The sequence below is a fragment of the Palaemon carinicauda genome, chromosome 35, assembly GCF_036898095.1.
Source record: "Palaemon carinicauda isolate YSFRI2023 chromosome 35, ASM3689809v2, whole genome shotgun sequence".
NCBI lineage: Eukaryota > Metazoa > Arthropoda > Malacostraca > Decapoda > Palaemonidae > Palaemon > Palaemon carinicauda.
In genome coordinates, this window is record NC_090759.1 from 10,982,434 (window position 1) to 11,008,236 (window position 25,803).

Sequence of the window (25,803 nt, forward strand, 5' to 3'; positions counted from 1 at the left end):
AAGGTGAATCCGTTCTTAGTTTGGCAACTCGCATTTTCCGGTATTGCGATTTGTTTGCTACCTGGAGTGCCAATCTCCCAGAAGGTGATAAAAAAGCAATTTCCCATAAACATATTCGCAGAATAGTAAACCCGAATTTATGTGGTTATTTGTTCAATGACAATCGTTGGTTAGCAGAGGTAGTGAGCGCAATACAAAACATTTTAGACAGTTTGCCAGAAGAAAAAATGATTGGGAATAACTGGCCCGATTCCGAGAAGTTGGCAGCCATGAGAGGCACTCGACCGCCGAAAGAGGGTTGGGGAGAACGCAGTCTGCAAGTTAGCAGAGTCTTCAGATGTTGGCAGTGTGGGGGAGAGGGGCACCGATGAGTGGAATGCCCCACCTAAGGATCCCCCCCGCTGTTACATTTGTCAGGCCTACGGTCATCTGCCTCGAGAGTGCTCAGCAAAAAACGCCGAGGGCGGGTGGGTTGAGGTACATGCACAATCCCCCCCCCCCCCGCCCAACATCCGAGGAAAAGGAAACAGAGGAAGGGGGAGATGAGGGAGATCAATTCCCCCCCCCCCCCATGACATCACAAGCAGTAGCCGAAGAAGTGGTGACAACGGAGGTGGTGGCAGAGCAGGCACTGGAAATTCCATCGGTACCCCCTACCTCACCCCCGCAGCACTAGGGAGCAGTGGCATTGCAGCTGAGGTCATTGGCCTGTGCCCCGTATCTCATAATGGCCGGCTAGGAATGTTAGCAGTTAGGATTGACCTGCCAGATAAATCCATGCGAGCGCTCATCGACGCAGGAACCATCATTTCACTGATTGAAGAAAGATTCTCCTCAAACCCCCTACAGTCACCGGCATCCATCATCCTCGAAACGCAAGGAGGGAATAAACTACGCATAAATCATACAACGATCGTTAACTTTAAGGTGGGATCTGTGAAGTTTACACATGATTTTTTGTCTTGCCCAAATTGGGAATTCCAGGAATCGAGGCTATCTTAAGAATAGATTTCTTCTCTAATAAGCAAATATGCATTTTTTTGGGGAAAAGATACAATAACAGTAAAAGCAGGAGGGTACATTTTGCCGATAGAAAGTCATGAGAGAGTAAGTGCGTGTGCGGGCTCGGAGAGACACTTAAGTAAGGTGACAACTGTACCTGAGAGAGGAGAAGTGTTGTCTCCCCAGACTCTTACGAGCATATCAGTGACCCTGTGTTGCCTCTTCCGGAAGGAGCCAAGGTCGTTGTTAAACCCCATGACAATTGGGCCTACATGATTTTAGAGGGCTTATCAGAAATAAAAGAGAAGAGAGCTGATATAACGATAGTTAATTTGTCAGATAAAAGACTTGTGTTAGGAAGTGACTGTGTGTGTGAATTAAAGTTATGTGAAATTGCTAATAATGGGATGCTGGGAGTCACAACTCTGGCCCGCACAGACGAACACACTCAGAATTTGATTATGCAAGTGCGTAAACTATGTCCGTCAGAATATCAACCTGTAGTTAGCGACATTGTCAATAATTATTCTGATGGGTAGCCAGACTGCTGGTCAAACGAAAATTTGGTAGAATGACAACTCGTCGAATGACAATTCGTCGAACTGACAATTCCTCGAAATGACAATTGGTCGAATTGTCCATAGTCTATCATAATGGATGAAACATTCAAGCATCTACTTTAATTTATAAATGTAAAAATAATGTCATAAGTCTCTTCGTCCTTGGAGCCTGACAAAAAGTATAGCAATGGTAAGGTTTTATTTTCAGCAATTAGAGCAAGGATAGTGTACAACTGTGAATCAACTGGAGTGCAGTCAAATGTGCCATCACAAAACCAAATACAGTTTTGGGATAAAAGGTCCAAATTTCTAGCAGTTCCATAAATAGTCATTTTTTCGTCCTCATACAACTTAAAATTCTAACCTCTTGTCGTAACGTTCAAGTCTGCATCTTTTTGTACGGACTTTTTCCTAAACACTGTTCTTAAAAGAGAAGATTTTTTGGGTAGTGCTCCTGCAACACTCAAAGGCATGTTACACGTTGCATTATATACTATGCAGCCAGCCATTTCTTCGGTTTCACAAGCCATTTGCTTAATTTCATTTACAACTTACAAGGCACCATTTCGAGTATCATTTGGCGGATGGTATTGTCGTGAAGGATTTCCTTGAATCATATCATTAATAGTTTGTAATCTTGCTCCACACTCACTCCGTTTTTCACGTCTCCAGTATATTTTATCACAATGTTTCTTATCAAGTGTGTAAGAAACCTTCATGCAAAAGTTTTCTAACATCTCGCTCGGTCTTGAAGAATTCCATTTAGCTCATGGACTATAGTGAAATGTTTGATATTAGAGACTTAAGAACATAAATTGTTTCAAACTACCATATTATTCTGCTAACTATTCTTGAATAACCATACTATCAAGGATTAGTTACTTAAAAACATAAATTATTTCAAACTACCATTCATTTTGACCAATTGTCAGTTCGACGAATTGTCATTTCGACAAATTGTCATTTCGAAGAGTTGTCATTCTACCAATTGTCTTTCAACGAATTGTCTGCATACCATTCTAATGTAATTGCAATTGGAGATGAGCCACCTGGGAGGATTAATCGATTTCCCTCTAGCATTAAAACCGGGCAGGCGGAGCTAATTAGGTCAAGGCCTTATAAGGTACCCATTCATTTCCAGGGAGAGATGGAAAGGGAAATTAATTAATTAAGGGAACAAGGGATAAACGAGGAGAGCGAATCCCCCTTGGCTTCTCCAATTGTAGCTGTTAGGAAAAAGGATGGCTCGGTAAGATTGTGTAATGATTATAGGAAGTTGAATTCAGTCACTAAGGATAATGCATTTCCATTGCCCTCGATCGAAGAATTACTTGTGAAGGTACTGGATAGTAAACATTTTACAACTGTGGATTTGAAATCTGGATACTATCAAATACCCATTCAGGAAGACAGTAAATGTAAAACGGCATTTATAGCTAACGATCAACTTTTTCAGTTTAATTTTCTTCCTTTCGGTGTCAAAAGTCATTTCTCTTGAGTAATGATGGCGGTTTTGTCTCCCTTAATTGGCCATCATGTTCTTGTTTATTTAGATGATATCATAATTACAGGGAAAATGGCCGAAGAACATAATAACAATATTCGTAAAGTTTTAGAAGCATTGCAACGTAATGGTATGAAAATAAGTTTGTCAAAGTGCAAATTTTTCTGTAAACAGGTCGAATTTTTAGGTCAAATAATAACCCCAGAAGGTATCCAACCCTGCCCCAGTAAAGTAGCGGCTGTTAGAGATTTCCCCAGGCCACGTAACTCTAAGGAAGTAGTTGGGTTCCTTGGGCTTGCTGGGTATTAACGTAAATTCATAAGAGGTTTTGGAGAGATAGCGAGAACCTTAGATGCTTTAACGAAACAAAAATAAATTGGGGAGTGGAAAAAGAAAGAGCCTTTAACCATTTAAAAGCTGCCTTAACTAGCAATGAATTACTTGCATATCCTAGATTTGATCGCCCGTTTTTAGTGACAATAGATGCGAGTAGCGTAGCTATTGGTGGCCTAGTTTCTCAACGAGATGATAAAGACAGAGAGCGACCCATTTGTTTTGCTTCCCAGGAATTAAAAGTGGCAGAAAAGAATTATAGTACATTCGATCGAGAGGCTTTGGCTATTCTTTGGGTTCTAGAGAGGCATCGGTTCTTTTTATTAGGTTAGTCAATTGAGTTGCAAAGTGATCATCGCCCCCCACGTGATTTGTATTATAAAAATTATTTGACCTCTCGACAAGCGAGATGGATTGAGAGATTGTTAGAGTTTAATATAAAGGATTTTCACCACATAGAAGGTAAAGCTAACAAGGTAGCTGATGCTCTCTCTAGAGGTGCAATAATAGGAGTAACAACTAGGGCACAAAAGAGGAGAGAAGAACGTAGCCAAAATATTGAAGACCCCCATCAAAATAGAGAAAATAGAGAACAGGATGTGAATTCTTCCGATGAGCAATCAGAAGACGGGATGAGAGAGAGAGAGAGAGATTGAGCGGCCGAGGACATGACAGGGGTGTCCAGAATGGATGGCCTGATAATGTAGGTTTGATTGACTTAAGAGGTTGAGACAAAAGAAGTCCAAGAGCGACAGAAAAAAGAGGAATGTATGGAGAGAGTCTGAGCAGTGATTAAAGGGGAATCGGAGAGTTATCCGTCATTTCTGAATGTGCCTAGTGGGTTTTTTTTTTATAGAAAATGATATCTTATGTTGTGCTTACGAGAAGAGGGGAGGGGAATTTTGTGCACGGGTAGTTCTTCCTCTCTCCTTAATTAATCTAGCCATCCACATTGTACATGTAAGTCCATATGCAGGGCATTTAGGGATTGATAGAACATTAAGGAGAGCATGTGAATCCTTCTTTTGGTTAGGAATGAAAAATAAAAGGTTGTCATGATTGTAACTGTTTCAAAATCATAAAAACACTGTACCAGAAGCCAGAAAGTGGCCTCTGATTCCTAGTACATTTTATAGAGTGCATATGGATGTGGTAGGACCATTTCCTACTGGTTTAACACAACATTAGTATATATGTGTATTTGTGGATGCATTTACTCGGTACACTCATACTTACGCAATGTTGGATAAATTAGCAAATTCATTAGCCCAAGTGCTGTGCTCTTTCATAACTAAGTTTGGTTGCCTGAAAATTTTGATAAGTGATAATGGTCTTGAGTTTATAAATAAGGTGGTGAAATCGGTCACGGACTTGATGAAAATTTAACACTTTTTAGTGACCGCATATAGGCCTTCAGCAAATGGCTTAGTGAAATTACATAATAGGGAAATAGTGCGAATTTTATGTTACTTAGTGGCTGATGACCCCCTTCATTGGCACGCCATGCTTCTTACAGCTGAGCTACCTTTGAACATTGCATAAAATGCTTCGCTCAGGGACATGCCTTTCGTTTTAGTGTATGGACAGGATCCTGTGTTACCATATACGGTACTCATTAATTCACAGCAATTGCCAAATCATTCAACTGAGCAATACTGTGTATGTTTATTAAATTTATTGAGGAGAGTAATAAACACCACTGAAAAGTTTTTGAAAAGAGCTAATGAAAAACACAGCTCAAAGTATGATGGTCAGTTCAAAACCTCTCCGGTAAGAGTATTTGTGTGCGATCGTGTGTATTTGAAATTATTACAACCTAGGACACACAAACTAGAGCCAGCGTATTTGGGTCCGTACCGAGTAAAGATGATTAAATCTAACAAAGTTGTGATACAAAGCAGTGTCTGAACATCATCAGGCACACGTACATGTGGTGCCTGAAGAGGTAGTTTTCAAGTGTTCCTCCTTACCCCTACATACGTGACATTCCTTGAGTTGATGAGTAGAATTTTTTTTTTCCTTTGCCTTCGTTGTTGTTTGAACAGACCTCATTTCTTCTTTTGATGTGTTTTAGATAAACTTGATGATAACAATGTGTTCTTATGTTGATGCTTAATGTATACGTAAAATGTTTTGGTAATTTTTCTGAGTGTGGAAATACGTATAACATTGATAAGTGAACCTAAAAACAATCAGAGGTTAAATACGTCAGGTGGATGCCGTATTATTCATGTATTTATATGATCCCTGGTTGCTGGGGCCGGACGGTTCCCAAATGGCAAGTGGCTGTGGGATTAAAAGTTCAGCCATGAGAATAGGCAGTGTTAGAGAATGTGTAGATGTGAATACCTTATACTTAATGTTATAAGAGAAGGACGGGAAGATGAATGATTTTCTCGGGAAAACGGCTAGTGGCCACCAGTTGATAGTAGCAAGTGAAAGTGCAAGTGTAGTAGTGATTTAAATAGATGGCAAAACGGTGGTGGCGAGTTGTGTTGCGAAATTGTGCCGTAAACCCGGACAAGTAAAATCGAGGGATGAAGGAATATCTATTCCTACCCGTGTCCCGCCCAAAATGTCCGTATTACCCGCAGAGGGAGGTTATTGATGAGGTTGTGTAAAACTGATGTTATGATTTTTTTTTCACTTTGGGTATTCTGTATTTTAGTGGCAGAGCTCTTGAGGAGAAATGAGTGGAATTAAGGGATTTTGATTCTGGAAAAATAAATTTTTGGGTGAGATAGCCATGTTGTCCTGATGGAAGTTCCCTTTGGCTGCTTCCTTCTGTATAATATTTCTGCGAGTGATATTACAAGAGAAATACCGTCAGGTATCAGTGGGTTCTAACCCCCGGAATGACTATCCGTAGATATCGTGTATAATCAGGGACGTATCCTAAGATAACCATAGATATCTGCACCACCAATAGACTTTACCTAGTCTAATCCTGTAAGGGGAAGGATAAGTAAGGAGCCGTTATATAACCTATCACCTTTCGGTGCTCCCATACGTCCCTGGCGCTTCATTCCATATCGCAGCGGAACTACTGTGAAATAGAAGCATTCTACGAGGAATTGGGGAGGGATAAAATGTAGTAACAGGCGAGTCATTAGGACGACATGGCTATCTCACCCAAAAATAGATTTTTCCTATGGGCTCAAGTCATTTCGTCCTGATGAAAATGTACCAGAGAACTACCTATTACTCGGTAGGAGGCTTCGAATAAAAGTCCCCATACCAAAAAATGCTAATTGTCTTACTCTGACAAAGCATAGGTATCAATTTTTACCTTTATTTCTGAACCATAATAAAACTGTATTTGAAAAGTATGATGTTTCTCTAAGGAGATAGATCCAGTTCGGACCATCACCTTCCCCCATGGTGAAGACATCCAATATTACTGGTGAGATGTCAATCATCTAAAACTGTAATAAGCTCAGTGAGTAAAATGTATGGAACAAAATACCCAGCATAAATCAATTTGTAGTATTTTCAGAAAGGATAGAAAATAAAAATGGTACACTAATTTTATTGCCACTAAAATGAAATTAGGGCTAGAAATAAAAAGCATGCATCAATTTACAGTCTTTTATTACAAAAATTAGAGCAAAGAATTATTAAAATTAATATGATAAGCATAGAGATCATGTATTGTATCCAACCATACATCCCCAATATATTTGTACACAAAGTGTCATGAGAGAAAAATTTATTTAACCTGTCATAAAACCCCGGAAGGAGCTTATGACAAAAATAAACAAAATAAGACAAATGATAATATGTAGTCTTATAGATAAACGCATAATTTGGACTATAGTTTAGCTGGATCTAAAGTAGGTATACTATAGAAAAAAACAGGTACATATGTTATTCCGAGATATGATAATGAATCCTGAAAATCAAAATTTTTGTTAATGAATATGAAACAAAAACCTGCAGTTTACTCATTAAAAGAAATAAGCTGGAAGAAGGCCCAGGGACGCACTTGAGGGCTACGTCGTTGCAGCGGGTTTGATAGCACTACCCCCAGCCACCACAAAATGACGTATTTCTTCCAATTGTTTCATATAATGCTTGAAGAACACCCTGGTGGACTTCCAACCAGTATAAGCCTGTAAACCCTCCAAGGACATATACTGAAAAAAATTTAACGAGGAAGCCACTTTCCTAGGGTCATGACCCAATGGCATACTAGCCGGGTCCACTCTTCTTATAAAATATGCCATCTTTGCTCTCACTTGTTTCAGAGACAAATCTGATCCAACTGTTTCACCCTTAAAAAACTGACCACCTTTAAAATTCTCCATTCTCAAAAGATAAGCCTTTATACACTGCACTGGACACAGGATGAGATCACTTACGAGGGGGACTATTTTCCAAGGTCCCTATCGTTTAGAGGGAAGCTCATTTTTAGCCAAAAAAAGTAGGATCTTGATTTAAATTAACTTCACCATTATCAGCAAATTCAATGTGACCTTCGTCTCTAGAGAGAGCCACAATCTCACTAACACGAGCACTAGAAACCATGGCGATTACAAAAATCACTTTTTGAGTCAGATCACGCATAGACGCAGTTTGATTGTCAATTTCCGAAGCGAATTGTAACACTTTATCCAAAGACCAGGAGATCGGTTTCGGCGGAGCCGACAGTCTTAACCTTGCACAAGCTTTCGAAATCTTATTGAAGAGGTCCGATTTGAAATCAAAATCAAAAGCATATAAAATGGGTCTAGCCAGGGCTGACTTGTACGACGATATCATGGAGGATGCTAGACCTTGCTCGTGTAAGTCAATCAAAAATCCCCCCCAAAAATTCATGGTAATAGAATCTGGATTCTTGTCTTTAAAGTACCTAACCCATTTCTTCCACGATGCTTCATACTGATTCAAAGTAGTGGAATTTTTATAATTTTCTGCAAACGCAAACTTATCACGTTGAATTTTGAACCTCTTTTCTAGAGCTAATGCAAAAAAATCATGAGATGAAGGTTGTTCGCTTTCCTTGATGAAGCGTAGACAATCTTCCTCTGTACTTCCTGGGACAAACTTGGGTTGGGCAACAGCACCACCCTGGGGTTCATTTCCATCACCATGTGGTACCAGTTGCTCTTCAGCCATAGAGGAGCAACCAGGGCTGCTGTCCCATTGAACGTTCAAAGTTTGTCCAAAACCTTCATGAGAAGATTGAAGGGTGGAAACAGGTAGATCCTCTCCCACTGATTCCAATCCAGGTTCATCGCATCCATGCTCACTGCTGCCGGAAACCTATTTGGTGCTACATTGCATGGAAGTTTCATGTTGAGGCTCATTGCAAACATGTCCACTTGAAGACCAGTGACTTGACCCTGCACGAAAGAGAATGATTTTCTGCCTAGAAACCATTCCGTCTCTAGAGGGTGTGTTCGAGATAGGGAATCCACCATCACATTCCGTACTCCGTGAAGGTGGGATGCTGACATATGCTACCTTTTTCTCTGAGCCAAAGTAAAGGTGGAAAACATTTCATGAATTATTTGGGGAGACCTTGTCCCTTGCCTGATGTTGTAGTGGACTATTACTTTGCTGTCGAGGACTAAACGAATGTGAATATTCTTCTTCAAGTGTAACTTTTTGAGGGACAAGAAGACTGCCATGGCCTCCAGAATACTTATGTGGAATTGCTGAAATTTCTGAGACCATCCGCCATGCACTTTCTTGAGTGGGGTATGACCCCCCCAACCGTCCAATGAGGCGTCCGTATGAAGAATCACTATCGGAGGAGGAAAGCGCAACGGTATTGTCTGTGAAAGACTTTTGGCAGTAGACCACGGATGAAGTTGCCTTCGGAGTAACACCGGGGTCTTCTGATGGTCGCGGAGAGCTGTGGAGGCTCTGCTTGCATCCTTGAGCCATACTTTGAGGACAGGGTTCATTACTGAGGCGTATTGCAAAGAGCCCAGAAACCCTTTCCTGGCGTCGTCTGGTGGTCGTTCCCGACTTGATCAGAGAATGGACTGACTTTGCTATTTCTTTCCTATTGGAAGGAGGTATGGACAGGGAATGAGACTGTAGGTTCCAATGAATCTCCAGCCACCGGAAAACCTGAGGTGGGTCCAGTCTCAACTTCTTGAAGTTTATCTGAAATCCTAAGGACTGCAGAAACTTGACAACTTGAGAGGTTGCTTCTGTGCACTCCCGTGCCGTGGGAGCCCACACTAGCCAGTCGTCCAGGTATGCCGCTACTTGAAGGCCTTTTTCCCGAAGTTGTTGAACAACTGCGTCGATAACCTTCGTGAAAATTCTCGGAGATATGTTGAGCCCAAAGGGCATAGCTCTGAATACATAAGCCTTTCGCTCCAGGCTGAAACCAAGGTAGGGGGAGAAGCGTCGACCTATCGGAGGATGCCAATAAGAATCGGTAAGATATATAGAGACGGTGTAAGCCTCCCGGGGTAGTAAGGTCCATATCTGCGAAATAGTCAGCATCCGGAACTTATTGCACTGAACAAACATGTTTAGACGGGACAAGTCGAAAATATTTCGAGGTATGATCGAATCTTTCTTTGGCACGCAAAACAAACGACCTTGAAATTTCATAGATCTTGTGCAACAGATAACTCTCTTCTTTAACAGGTCTTGCACATATTGTTCCAGATGTGTTGACTTCTGGAAAAATCTCCTGAGCTTTGGAGGCTGTTTCTTCCACTTCCAACCCAATCCGTTGAAAATGATGCTCTGTGCCCAAGGACTGAACGCCCACCAGTGAACAAGCTCAGCCGTCCCCCTACCGGAGTATCCTCATTGTTTGAGCTGAGGATGTGCACCCCTACTTCCTCAGCCGCCTTGATGACCACGACTTCTTGACCTGCCGCCTCGATGACCACGATTTCTTGACCTGCCACCTCTGTCTGAGCGGCCTCTACCGCCGCTTTCTCTCTTAGGGCATCGAAAGGACGGGGATCCCTGCTCATACACCGGATTGAAAGCCAGAGACTGTGAAGTCACCGCATGAGGAACGGCAAAGACGTTCTGAGGAGAGCTGGTAGAGGAAGGTGCAAATGAAAATGACCTCCTGAAATAGGTTGGTTTGTGAGATCTCTTTGGTTGAGGTCCTACTCCAGGGGTGAATTTTCTTTTTTGAGATATTCCCCACCTCTGGAAGAGGCTCTTATTCTCGACTGCAGCTGTATCCAAAACCTCCTTCACTGACTTTTGCGGAAACAGATCCTTACCCCATATACAAGCGTCAATGAGATGTTTCGGCTTATGACGTATAGTAGCTGAAACGAGTACATGTTCCCTACAGACTCTTCGAGCCTGAAAGAAATCATAGAGATCCTTCATAAAAGTAGCCAAATGATTCTTAGCCAGGAGGGAAAAAACTGGGGCATCAGTAAAATTCCCAATCATCATTTCAATAAAACACTGGAGAGACATCGAGACTGATAGTCTCTCCCTAGCCTCCAATTCAGCTTTAAGGAGGTGTTCAGGAATCCTAGGCAACTTTTCATTAAATTGTCGACTGGTTACATCCATATCCAGTTTACCTTCTGAAAAGGTAAACTGAACATCCATCCAATGGTAATTATCATGTGGAAGAACGAGCAACACAGGTCTACATTCCTCCAACACCGGAAGAGATTTACCTCCTCGGATGGCCTTTTCTACCGCTACGAAACCTTTCGAAGCAAATGGAAAAACCATTGTATCTAGAGCTACAAAGGTGGCTAACCTTTTACCAAATGCACCTAGTTATTATTATTATCACTTGCTAGGCTACAACCCTAGTTGGAAAACCAGAATGCTATAAGTCCAGGGGCTACAACAGGGAAAATAGCACAGTGAGGTAAGGAAACAAGGAAAAATAAAATATCTTACAAACAGTAACAACATTGAAATAATATTTCTTAAATAAACTATAAAAACTTTAACAAAACCAGAGGGAGAGAAATAAGATAGAATAATGTGCCCGAGTGTACCCTCAAGTAAGAGATCTCTAACCCAAGACAGTGGAAGACCATGGTACAGAGGTTATGGCACTACCCAAGACTAGAGAACAATGGTTTGATTTTGGAGTGTCCTCCTAGATCTGCTGACCATAGGTAAAGAGTCTCTTCCACCCTTACCAAGTGAAAGTAGCCACTGTGTGTCAATACACCCTGCTGTCTTCATTTCCTTCACGGCCAGGTGCTGGGCTTTAGTGTGTTCCAGAAGGATCGTTTCTTTAGGGATAGTGTCGTCTCTCAATGGGACACCTTCAGTCAACCTTACATAGCAAAAGCGATAGGCCTCAATATCTGGATAAAATTCCAGATCGGCTATCGGCCTGAAGCCTAACCCTTCTCCAATGTGGAGAATGCCCTCTGAAAGTACTGCGTGACCCGCTTACCTCCAGGGATTCTGTTGAGTACAAAAAGGTAGCGGAGAAAGCAAGACCTTACCCTTACCCGGGTTCTCCTGAGACTTCAAAGCCTGAATCTCCTTACACAACGCTTTGAACATCATTCTTTGATAATGTTGAGTCCCTTCCATGAAAGCCTTCATGTTAGCTAAAAGGGACGTGTCAGCCAAAGTACTTGGGAATTTAGGTGGTTTGGGTTCCACCGGCTCAACAGGGGGAGGGGGGGGGGACAGTAACAGGTGTTGCACCAGACACGGAAGATGTAGTTGTAACCGTAGACAGGGAAGCCGCTGTGGTAGTCGTAGTTCAAACAGCGTAAATAACTGAGTCTCTTACAGACGCCACACTATCATCATCCAACTCGGGCAGATAAGAATCATCCACCTGAGGGAGAGGTTCGTCATCTGATTCTACGGTTGACAGAAGAGCAGATTCTTTACCCGGCGATAGAGAGGAAACCGTAGACATATTATCCAGATTGAGGCAAATGACACTTAAAGCCTCATCCACATGCAACTGGACAGTTGGTATGGGCCTAGGCTGGGAATAGCCCAATACCGAATCCGGTGTCGCCTTAGGGAAGAGGATATCCTTCCACTCCGTAGATGGAAGGTAAAAAGCCTTCGGTTCAGCATTCTTCTTAAATCCCCTGACCCAGGTACGAAGGGATCTCTGGAAGAACATCAGATCGTCATCAGAGATATCTTTAGATATCTATCCCGAGTGGTGCAAATCTTTGCACACACTGCAGTCCTGAGGGTCCCAGTAGGAGACTGGACCCTTCATCCTCCGGCACTTAGCATGGGTCCTGCATGAATCATGACCACAGGGATACCTCATGGTCCTGGCACAAATCTGCACTCTGCAGTGCATCTCCTTCGAAGACCCTGCCTGTAAGGAGAAAAAGATAGATTATGAGTTCAATGGTCTCTTTGAATCACCAAGCTGAAAAGAATGAATTAATAACATTCTATGATGACAACAAAAAGGGAATAGTACTCCCCAAATTGTGTGGAATTGCAATTGGTGAGAAAGTATGAGATAAAGAACAAAATATCCAGACCCCTGTTAATAGCGGTACATTGGAAAAATTAGCCGTTAATAGATATATGCTACCCTTCTCCCCATTTTTCAATCTCAAATACTCTGTCTTTTTTCTGCTGATCTTCAATCCTCTATTTTCCATTTCTCTTCTCCACTCCTCTAGTTTCTCTTCTACTTCCTCTCGCCTAGTACTACACATAAGAAAAAGATATATGCTACCCTTAACAACAATATATGTATGTTTGATTAAAAGGGGAAAATATGCTATATATGTTTAATTAAAAGGGGAAAAATATGCTCAACAAAGAACGCTAGCTTCTCTATCTCCGCAGGGAAAAAGCTAGTCAGAAGGCAACAAAGCCGACAACCAAATAGGATATATTGACGCATCGATACTTGAGCAACTGTCCGTAGGAATAAAAGACTAAAATTCTAATTCATAATCTTACAAGAAAGATCCCAATAAAGGATCCAACTTGTAAAGTTACCAATTATAAATCCACTCCACATCCTCAAAGGGAACTGGATGAATTGCTAGAAACAAATAACCAGACATAGTGGTTATTTCTAAGCCTAGCAGCAGAAGACCTTTAGTAAAAGAGACCTCCATGGCTGGCATACATAAAGAAACCTCGCAAGTAGTAGAAGTAAGGTCTGTATGTTAATCTGGAATTGTACTCATCAACAGATAATAGAGCACTCACCTTATAGAAGGCAGTCTCAAAAGGAAGGAAAAAACGTATGCCATAAAGCTACAAATGTTGCTGGTAGTAATGGTACACTTAGGTAACGGCATTGTCGTTGCCCATGGCTCTTCCCAATGCAGAGGCATAAAAACATTCCCCTATTAAGGGGCTACACCTGCCGTCAGTAACGACAGTGTCGGTAAGTATGGCGATAAGGTCAAACGGCAATAATTTCCACAGAAACGTAATGCCGTATAAGGAGGCTGTGACATTATAGGCGACACCGCCGTAAATAGCGACGTATCACTATCATATGCCTAAGATTAGGAATGCCGTCGGAGACGACAAAGCCGTAAGTACCGACACTGCCGTCAGTCTAACAACTCTCTCCTTTATAGAGAGGTATGCTGACGGCTCTGGAGGGCCAGAACCCCGAAGGGAGTAGGCCTCTCAAAGAACAGTTGCAAAAACACAGCATAATAAAATAAATCTAAGGTCGATGTCAGTATTGGGAAGACCAACTGCAGAGGAAGGTAACGACATGGGGTAGTATGCCCAAAAACTAAAGTAAAAAACAAGGTCAAATGCAATTCAATCTTAAATCCCAGAGGCTAGGAAATGTTGGAACACTAGAGTCAGCGCACCGAAATTTTGAGCTCAACCTTCGCAAAGGAACAGGAATGTGGGAAAATACTAAGCAAAATATTACGAAGAGAGACAATGCAAGACTATTTAAACGGAAAGGAATAGGCCGAACTATATTATGAAAAAAAAACTGCGTCTATGACAGTCAGAAGGGATTGTTTTCTCGCCAGGCCGCTGCAGGCTGTTCTTTTACCTCCCCATAAGTTTTGACAAATATCGGGTTTTATTAATTCTATGCTTTTGGTAAATTCTGGTATTCAAAGAAAGTTTATAATAACATGTTTAACTAATGCTGAGTGTAATTTATCCTAATTTGTGTTGAAATATGTGAAAAATTACAAAATTACTAAGCGTGCATCCAAGAATAAGCTGCTGTCGTTGATTTCGGCGGATTGTGTTATCAAATTTAGACTTACCTTGATGATTCTTTATAATATATTTATTCTTTCACATGGTTTATTGACAAAACATATATCTGATGGAGAAATATAGGTTAGTAAATAAGTTTTGATTCACATTACGTGGTAATTATTTGAGAACAATGAAGGTGTTCGGACAAAAATACTTCCGACCAATCAGGTATCAGGAACCTTTCCGAGCTAAAAGGGGTTCCTTGTGAGTCGGTGCAAATATGCACCGATAAAGAAATAGACTATAGTGCTTGCTAACGTAAAAAATGGCGGCTAAATAATTAGATAGATATACGCGCACCTTCAAACGTGCACTTAACCTTGTTTGAGACACCCCCATCCTTGGGGATGCATCTTTCAGCTTTAACAATTGATGGGTATTCCTCTAGTCTTTCGACATTATACTTATAAGAATATCCACATACAATGAATATCCTTTTAAGCTTAGAGGGATGAAGTTTCACAAGATTGGGAATGGAATTTAGTATATCAACAGCCTCCAAATCATGAGGTGATAGAATCATATCACCCTCAAGATTCGGCTTAACTGATATTTTTATGCCAGGATACCTTTTCTCTAAATTGATAACATGATCATAGGCACTATATTGTTGGGAATTAACAATTTTAAATTTAGGAAGAGTGATATTTGATTTAACTTGAGCAGGGGTAGGTGCAGTTGAAGATGAGGGTACAGGTGCAGGTACTTTCGCCTCTTACCTTTTCGTTTTTTATAGACAATGGAGATCCAGTACTTCCAAATAAAAAGTTAGATTATTGTCTATTCATCCCAACAATGCTTCAATAATATACAACATAACAATTTCCATTATACTATACAGAAAACATCAGTATTACAGGTATACACTCAGGATCAGTCAAAAAATTACATTCATTGTAGTCCAAAATCAATTTAAAAACATACAAAACTCATTGATTTTGGACTACAGGTATTACATGATAAAAGCAATTTATTGAATCTATTATAATTGTCACGGTCAAGGTCAATTTACAGTACAACAATAATGCAAGAATTACAGAAACCGTGACTAAATAAAGATTTCCTCACACCACGTGTCCCTTTCTCAGCCTTTCAAATACCCAATGTGGGAATTAAAATATGACTAATAAAAACAAAAAAGGGTAATTACTATCAAAACTTTCTTTAAAAAACTGTTCAAAGATTAAATCAGTGGGAGAATTATAGTTCTTCTGAGTCTCAAAATTCTGTCTCGGGACATGCGCCGGGATTCAGCAATCTGCTGGCGAGCCATATTAATCTCTCGCAGCACAGGAGACAGGCTAAGCCGGCGACTCTCCAGATACAGGCTGGGTGTCTTCAATCGATCGATAACCTCGCATAACAGTTGGTATCTGCGGGTGATCGACATACTTTGAGGTAAACCAGAGACAGAATCCGTAGACTCAGAAGAGGACAATAAAAATCCCGAAAAACCAGACGATGACTCGGGGCAACCTTGTATTTCGGGCGACCCAAACAGTGCTGTAACGTTCAGGTTTGATATACCTGACTGTGCCACTTCAGCCTCGAGCTCTGACCGGTGTTTTAATCCACCATCAGAATGTAGGAAAGGGTTTAAATTCTGAGGTGACTTAGGAATGGAGTATGGTTCCCTCTCTATAATATTCGTCTGGTCAGTGAGACGAGGTCTCCACTCCAGGACTCGAGACTGAACTAAAGGTAGGTCAAGAACAGGACCCTTTGACCTAGTCCATGGGGGACTAAATCCACTAAATGTGGGATCTTCAGGCGACAGTCGGTCGTCACAATCGGGTGGCAATAAACCGAGAAAGTCAATATCAGGATAATGAGACACTGCCGATTCAGAAACAGGGCTTTCTAAAGTAGCAGGTCTTGACTAATCTGGACTGGAACTCTTGGAAACACCAGAAGGTAGTTCCAATAATGGAATACTGGAAACTTCCCAGAATTCCCAACTCCCCGGAGGATGAACAATACCTTCCTCTTGGAAAGAAGAAGCTAAGAACTGGGGCGTTGGCAATTCAGGAACAGGACAGTGAACCACTGACTCGGGAGACAAAATAGGGGTTTTACACATTCCAGTGGGGCTGTTCTCCCATAGTTGGAGGACCAAATGATCTCGAAACGATTCAGGCTTTAACACAGGAGTCTCATCACAATTTTCCGGAGGATATAACCAAGCATCCAGTGCTTTCTTTCTCTCGTAAGACCTAGCTGGCTTAAGAATGGGCTTAGGCTGAGTAGTAGCCCTAGTAGGATGGTGACTTTTCCTCTGTCGTCGGGACTTGTTACAATCTCGAGACAGAAGGTAGGACGCCACTACTGCAGCCACCCCGTAGGAGTCGCCATCACTACTAGAACTAGAACTCTCAGAGACTTCAGAAGAAACAGGACTGTCATCCATGAGTTCTGGACTACTCAGAGTCTCTGTAACAGGATCAGGACCCTTCGGATACCAGAGAAAGTGCCTCCTAAGATAAACTGGAGGTTCAAACCAGACCTTTAACTGGATATGGTGAGCTTTTACCAGTTCACCATCAGGCAGTCTCTGCAGCTCATAGGTGACCTTATTCTCGTGTACCTTAGTAACACGGAATACCCCCTCAAACCTAGGGATGAGCTTGTTCGTCAGAAGGTGTCCCAATAGGTGCACCTTCTTAAGCACCAGAGAACCCTTTTTAAACGGTTTGTACCGAGGATGTCCTTCAGCCCATGTGTCTCTCGTTTCTGCTGATAGCAACGGGATACTATCAACATCGTGAGCACCCTTCAGTATGTTCTCAGCTGGTGTACAGCCAATCTCAGTGTGGTGGGAATGGTTGTAGCTGAGAACTGCTCGGGATAAGAACTGGTCCCATTTCCGAGATTCCCCAGAAATCACCCTCAGTAACTCACCAATGGTACGATTCACTCGCTCCACTGCACCGTTACTAGAGGGTTTATACAGAGTTGTTTTCACATGTACAACATTATACCGCTCCAACAACTCAGTAAATTCCTGGGAAATAAACTCAGGGCCGTTATCAGTCAATATCCGGACTGGAACACGAGGAATAACAGGAAAAACTCAGTCTTCAAGCGCCTGGCATATCGTACTGCTCTTCTTATTCCTTATGGGTACTGCCGTTACCCACTTGGAATAATGGTCGACTACCATCAGACACCCAATAAAACCAGTACTGGTTGTTGGGAGACTCACAAGATCCATAGCAACCAATTCAAAGGGAGAAGAGGTCACTATTTTCAAGGTCGGAGGGGCAACCACCTCCCTTGAGACCTTACAAGTCTGACATTCCCAACACGTCCGGCACATATCTCTGATTACATTAATCAAAGATCTGTGCCAGACGAGTCGACGGAGCATTGCAATCATTTTTCCAATCTCCCAGTGAGCATTCTGGAGGTGTGTCTCGGCAACTAAGTCAATCAGGACATTGAAGGTGACTACTGGGACTACTGAGCCGTCTGGGTTCCGCTTCACTAGCAAACCCTGGTGAACTTCCAGATTTGACCAACATCTCCTATAGGGTAGACAGGAGCGTGGAACTCGAGATGCAGGAACCTCAGAGTAGATCATCTTAATGACAGATTGAATCTGTCGATGATCTCCTTGGATCTTGGACACCTGACTGAAGGACAGAAGAGCATTTCCAGAGAACACTCCCTGATCAGATTCAGGATCAGTTACCTTCATAACAGTGGTCTCGGTATGCAGGGAGGAGACTGAGAGTACCTTGGGAGACAACTGAAGAACAGTAGTGTGCTCATACACCAACTGTTCTCGGGGTGAATCCAGTGTCAGGTAGGCTGCGTCCAGTATATTCCTACCAAGAACATAACAAAAGTTAATGTCTTTGGCAGCTACCACCGCATAGTTAAACAGCGGTAGCCCCCACCCAGAAGGACACTTCACCTCTAACTGGACGTAGCCTAGAGTGCTGGTGCAGAAACCAGTCAACCCCTCTAGCTGTTCTCCTGACAGTACCTGGTACTCTATGCCAAGTTGGCTCCGTACAGACTCACTTACTAGACAAACCTGTGCTCCTGTATCAACAAGAGCACAAAATAAGGTCTCCTGCATCATTACTATACCTATTGCCGAGTGTTGAGACACATGGGTACAACTGGACTGACGAGGTGCCTTTTCTGTCACGTACTGGATTACAGGACAATCCTCCGGCGCTTCCTGATCATCAGTGATCAAGCCCTCAGCGTCAGGAACACGAGATTTTACCTCCGCCTTATGGCCCAGAATCACGTCAGTTGGAGGGACGTAATTGCGGAGGTCGATCAGAGGATTAAAATGCACTCCAGACAGACACTGAAGATGCACACACTGAGGCTCAGTCACGGATGGATCACGATAAACTACGGGACAAGTGGGACCCCAATGGACCCAGATTTCCAGGTTTAATAACTTTGATGCTGCCAATAGCAACTCCAGACCTGGGACTGTACCTGGAAATCTCATTGCCTTGATCCTGTTCCTGCTGGTCTTGTCCAGTTTGAAGCCTAGTCGACCGGCGTCTTTCAGAAACTGCTGAACTAAGGCATCCCGGAGCTTGGCTCCCTTCAGCGGAGAGTCTGGTGCGGCACCTGACCCTTCTGTCCAGCAGTTCACGACTAGCTCCAAGGATTCAATAAGAGAATCTGGACCACCACGAACCTCCTTATACAAGGCCAGTCCAGTAGGCAACTTCGGAGTGGTGGGTTCAGTAGCTAACAGACAGTCAGTTAAAGCAGGCCAGCGGGATAACCAGTCAGCGGCGGCATTCTGATCTCCTGGACAGTAATTAACAATAAAGTTAAATTCGGACAGGTCCTCCAGTGTCCGTGCTAGACGACTGTCCACCATCTTCATGTCTTGAAGGTACATCAGGGACGGTGATCAGAATGGATCACGAAGAACTGACCATAGAGGAAGGCCCTGAAGGTTTTCACGCCCCATCGCAGAGCAGCCAACTCACGCTCAATGGTAGAGTAACGGGTCTCGCAGTCAAGGAAAGTCATGGAGTCGTACGCTATCACCCGACGCTCCCCTGGATGCTCCAAGGACTCCTGGCACAGACAAGCACCAGCACCTTCACCCGAAGCGTCAACAAACAACTCCAAGGGTTTAGCATCAGCGGAGTAGTTAGGTTATGACAACATAATGTCTTCTTTGATCAGTTCCTTCAAGCGCACAAAGGCACTGTCCATTTCTGCAGTCCACTTCAGTTTCCTAGTTCCTTGAGATTTTCGTCCTCCAGTCTTCGCAGATAATGGTTTGGCTATCTGTGAGCACATGGGGATAAACTTCCTTTGGAAGTTGACCAGTCCCAGGAATCCCCGTAGGTCACGCACAGTGGTCGGTTTAGGGAAGTCTTCCACTTTCTGGATGTATTCTGGTAGCTTACGCATCCCAGAACGTCCAACCAGATCACCAAGATACTGGACCTCGGCTTGAACCCAAGAACACTTCCCGAGTTTTATCTTGAGTCCGTGCTTCTGGAGAGTAGCCAAAACTCGTTCTACCAGTTTCAGGTGTTCCTCGAAAGAAGACCCAAGTATCAATATGTCGTCAATGTAGACAACCACCTTGGCTTTCGGGAACTCTTGGAGAATACTCTGCATTTCTCTCTGGAACACTGCAGGTGCATTTTTCAGTCCAAACGATAAGTGTCTGAACTGCCAGTGTCCAAAGGCAGTAGAGAAAGCCGTGTATTCCTTACTGTCCTCTGCCAACGGTAACTGGTAGTATCCACGAACCAGGTCAAGGGTTGTAAAGTATTTGACTCCTTGAAGTCCAAATACAGAGTCGGCCATGTTAGGCATCGGGAACTTATCAGAGACAGTCACCTTATTCAGTCTACGGTAGTCCACACACAACCGTATACTATTGTCCTTTTTTCGGACTGGAACAATGGGTGAAGACCAAGGAGAGATGCTGGGTTCAATAATACCCAGTTCATGCAACTCCTTGCACTGTTCCTCCATGGCGTCAGCAACAGGTTTGGCAAACCGTCGAACTCTCTGATAAATGGGCGTCTCGTCATACAGGTGGATGCGTATTGGTGTGCTTGAGCACTCTCCCACATCATCATCACCAGTACTGATGACTGGAAGATGACGTCGAAGCATTTGACAAAACTGGTCCTTCTGAGAAGAGTCCAGTTCGTCGGAGATAGACAGATTGTCTATCTCTTCCAATACGCTCGGTTCAGGAGTCAGGTCACACTCCTGTGCTATCAGGCAGGATAGAGGAGCATCCACCATTGCCTTGGTGAACACCTTCCCCAAGAGATCGCCCTTCTTGATCTTGGCAGTTTCTTCAGATGAACCCTTGACTAAAACTGAGGCTTTCCTGTCTTTCAGTTCAAGGATGCCAGGGATTGCTGTAACTTTCCTTGACAGACCAGGGGTTATGATGTCGCCATCATAATACATTTCCGGCCAACAGTTGGTCGGACAAGCAGGGCACCTAAAAGACGTGTCAAGTCCCTTAGGAAAGTTAACACTAACTGGAACAAGTACTGGCTCAGTACTGGCAATCCTCATTGAATCGGTTGCGTGGACATCAAGTGCATAAAGCACTTGCTGACAACAGGCTCCACGTATCGGGACATAATACTCCCAAAGAGGCTCTTGGGGAGTACTGCCAACGCTCAGCCGATTTCGGGCTCCGTCAACTATCACCCCATTTGCTCTCAAGAACTGGTAACCAAGCACTACGTGCTCAGCCATAGTCCCTGAAGGCACTACATGGAACACACCCGCAGCGAATGTCATTCCATGCAGTATAGGGGTCAGCAGTACAGTACCTAGGCTCCTAGGTCCTGTTTGCCCTAAACCCTTCAGACCAATGGTGTTGGGTACCATCTGCAGCTGGTAATCCTGTACTACTCTCGATGACAGGAGGTTGACCTCAGCTCCGGAGTCAATGAGAGCATTCAACGGTCCCGATGGAAACTCAGACATGGTCACTGGGACAACCATGAGTGGTACAGGAGCCAACTGCGCCAGATTAACCCTACGAAGGGTTTTCAATACCGCCTCAGCTTCTGCTTTCTCCCTGGAGGAGTCAGTTGGAGAAGCTCTGGTCTGTGTCGAGGACAGGTTATCACAGGCCAATCCTGACAGAGCCATTGGAGGTGCAATGACTTCTTCAGGTTGAGGAGTAACCTTGGAAATCGAGATTTCCGAGGCTGCCGCCGGAATACTAGGAGCATGCACCCTAGCACTCACACCCTCCTTCGATGTAGCCCCATCTTCTACATCGAAGGCCTGGTGTTTAAAGCCCTATGATACTCCTCAGTTCTTGACTTCCTGGGCTTTGCCTTCTTGCTCCTCTTCTTCTTCCCCACAGTCCAGGAAGGAGCACTGGACTCGCTCCCACTTTGGGTCTCCCGGCTACTGGTTGATCCAGAATAGGACGACGGGGTCGGAGTAGCATTCACCGGTACTGCTCTCCACCTTGAAGGAGTCTGGACAGAGGTAGTCTCCCTCCCAGGGCTGCGGGCATTAGCTGTGTTCTGGACAGGTGATCTGTTCATAACCGGCGCCTGTTGTCCACACTGTACCACATGATGGTTGGACGAGCCACAACGTAAGCAGAGGTTGAGGCGTCTGCGACACTCGTCCACAAAGTGCCCTGGTTTTCGGCACCATGCACAGTACCTCCTCTGGAATTGGGGAGATCTATCCGGGGTGCGCGATGGTGGCAGGCGCACTTCCTCAGGTGCAGGTTTGGGGACCGGTCGAGGAGGAGTGCGTAAATACGCTCTGTCAGGTCCAGGTGAACGGCTAGGGGCAGCCATGGCAACCCTGTCGGCATACAAGCCATGCCATGACTGTCCCACACGACTGATGGCCAAATCCTCTGCCTTCTGGCTTCGCTGACGGGATGCCTCGTCGAGAATACTCAACAGGTGTAGAACATCCTGCCAAGTGGCCTGACGGCCAGCGGAGACATTAATGGTGGCCAGAGACTGTTCCAGCCAACTCGCAGCTCTGCTTGGAACAGTTCTGAGGAGCTTCCGCCTAAGCTCCCTCCGGTCCAAACTACGGCGAGGATAGGCAGACTTGTACAGGGAGGCTAACCGGATGGCGTAGATTTTCAGCAGTTCGCTCTCGCCAAAGGTAGCACTGCTGAACCGGGCCTTTCTACCCGCATCACGCCTCTCTCGGGCTTCACGGCACCAGTCAAGGAGGCGTTCCTTCATGACGGGGTATGAGATCTCGGGACCCCCCATGGCTGAGAATGCCTCATGAATTTCTCCCTTCAGATATTTCCCGAGATCAACAGTCCACTGACCAGAGCTTCCTGCGGTATACTTACTGGCACAGTAGGCCTCGAAATCCCTCAGGAATCGGGCAAAACTCTGGCCAGTTTCCAGCTGGAAGATTCCAGGCTTGGGGTTCCTCCTGGAGTCAAGGACCTTGATAAGATCAGACAGACTGCGTTCTGTCTGGAGGGACCTGACATGGTCGGTGGAGACAAGTGTCTTCTGAGCTGACACTGAGACAGGAGCTGGAAGTGTCACTACCAGAATCTTCACTGGTAGACTCCTGCGATGAAGCCTGAATCGTTTCGAGATCATTTGGTCCTCCAACTATGGGAGAACAGCCCCACTGGAATGTGTAAAACCCCTATTTTGTCTCCCGAGTCAGTGGTTCACTGTCCTGTTCCTGAATTGCCAACGCCCCAGTTCTTAGCTTCTTCTTTCCAAGAGGAAGTTATTGTTCATCCTCCGGGGAGTTGGGAATTCTGGGAAGTTTCCAGTATTCCATTATTGGAACTACCTTCTGGTCCAAGAGTTCCAGTCCAGATTGGTCAAGACCTGCTACTTTAGAAAGCCCTGTTTCTGAATCGGCAGTGTCTAATTATCCTGATATTAACTTTCTCGGTTTATTGCCACCCGATTGTGACGACCGACTGTCGCCTGAAGATCCCACCTTTAGTGGATTTAGTCCCCCATGGACTAGGTCAAAGGGTCCTGTTCTTGACCTACCTTTAGTTCAGTCTCGAGTCCTGGAGTGGAGACCTCGTCTCACTGACCAGACGAATATTATAGAGAGGGAACCATCCTCCATTCCTAAGTCACCTCAGAATTTAAACCCTTTCCTACATTCTGATGGTGGATTAAAACACCGGTCAGAGCTCGAGGCTGAAGTGGCACAGTCAGGTATATCAAACCTGAACGTTACAGCACTGTTTGGGTCGCCCGAAATACAAGGTTGCCCCGAGTCATCGCCTGGTTTTTCGGGATTTTTATTGTCCTCTTCTGAGTCTACGGATTCTGTCTCTGGTTTACCTCAAAGTATGTCGATCACCCGCAGATACCAACTGTTATGCGAGGTTATCGATCGATTGAAGACACCCAGCCTGTATCTGGAGAGTCGCCGGCTTAGCCTGTCTCCTGTGCTGCGAGAGATTAATATGGCTCGCCAGCAGATTGCTGAATCCCGGCGCATGTCCCGAGACAGAATTTTGAGACTCAGAAGAAGAACTATAATTCTCCCACTGATTTAATCTTTGAACAGTTTTTTTAAAGAAAGTTTTGATAGTAATTACCCTTTTTTGTTTTTATTAGTCATATTTTAATCCCCATATTGGGTATTTGAAAGGCTGAGAAAGGGACACGTGGTGTGAGGAAATCTTTATTTAGTCACGGTTTCTGTAATTCTTGCATTATTGTTGTACTGTAAATTGACCTTGACCGTGACAATTATAATAGATTCAATAAATTGCTTTTATCATGTAATACCTGTAGTCCAAAATCAATGAGTTTTGTATGTTTTTAAATTGATTTTGGACTACAATGAATGTAATTTTTTGACTGATCCTGAGTGTATACCTGTAATACTGATGTTTTCTGTATAGTATAATGGAAATTGTTATGTTGTATATTATTGAAGCATTGTTGGGAGGAATAGACAATAATCTAACTTTTTATTTGTAAGTACTGGATCTCCATTGTGTTTAAAAGGTTGTCTGTTCCTATTGCTTTTTGTTAAGTCATGAGTCTGTGGAAAAAAATGTATTGTACGTAATGTAAATTTATGTAAATTGATATGTAACTTAAGGAAGGGATGGTGAATTAAATCTTTAGTTGATCATCCTACATTTTTCCTGAGTTTATTTTCTGCAAGGTAATTTTTATTTTCACTTGAATATATGAAGTTGGTGTAGGGCGTTGTTGCTAGTCGTAAGACAATGTTGAGTGGACCAAAAAATCTAGAGGGGGGGAATGTGAAAAAAATTAATAATAGTTGGGGAAAATACAAACCATTTCCACATATAACGAGCTTGGGTTATATATGTTTTAAAGTAACTCATTATCAATTCCCTTTTGTCATAATGTCTGATATTCTGCTCCAGTACTGTACTATAATGATTTCCCTTATATTCACTGTAAAGATTCAATTTTTCTTAAATAGGTTTACATATTTTGCCAGCAACAAATTCATTTATTTTTATAACAGAAAGTCATGAATAGAAGCATTATTTATAGTTTTAAGGGGTATTGTAATATTTTTTGGTCCTACCAGTTGTCTAATCACATTTGTTTTTTGCAGCACGCCCTACTCTCTGTACGGTTTTTTTTTTTTTTTTTTTTTTGAGAGGCAACTAGAAGTTGAGTTAAGACGTGGCACAAGAAATATGATTTGAAGGGTACTGAATGATTCCTACAACTGAATAGGGTTAATCAGCTTAGTATAAACTTCCTTTATCCTACTGAATGAACAGTGTATAGAAAAGTGAGTAAATCCATCCCTGGAATTGAATGTACAGTATCGCAAAATGGGATTATCTCGTTTGATAGAAATAAATGATGCATTGCTCAAAATGGGTGAAACGGGAAAAGGTGAAGATAGGAACTCAATTTTCAATGCTCGGCTAGATGTTGTCATTAGACAAGTTTTGACATCAGGCACGGCCCTTCTCCAGTATATTCAGTTCAGTTGAAAAAGAGCTTCGACAGTTGAAAACCTTGCGAATCCAAGATTTCATCAACAAGGATCAAGATATTGTTACTCCACATCACCAGATCACAAAAGGTGATTCCATACTGGAACTTAGTGATGGACAGTTTTTTTTTTAAATATTTGCCCCAGAACCAAGTGAACGTAAAGGGGCCTAAAACCGTCTTTTTGCGGAAGACCACAAAGTTTTAAGTGTCATAAACATTAATAGTAAACTAGAACTATGGAAATGGCATACTGGTACTTGCCCAAATAGATACACGGTTAGGA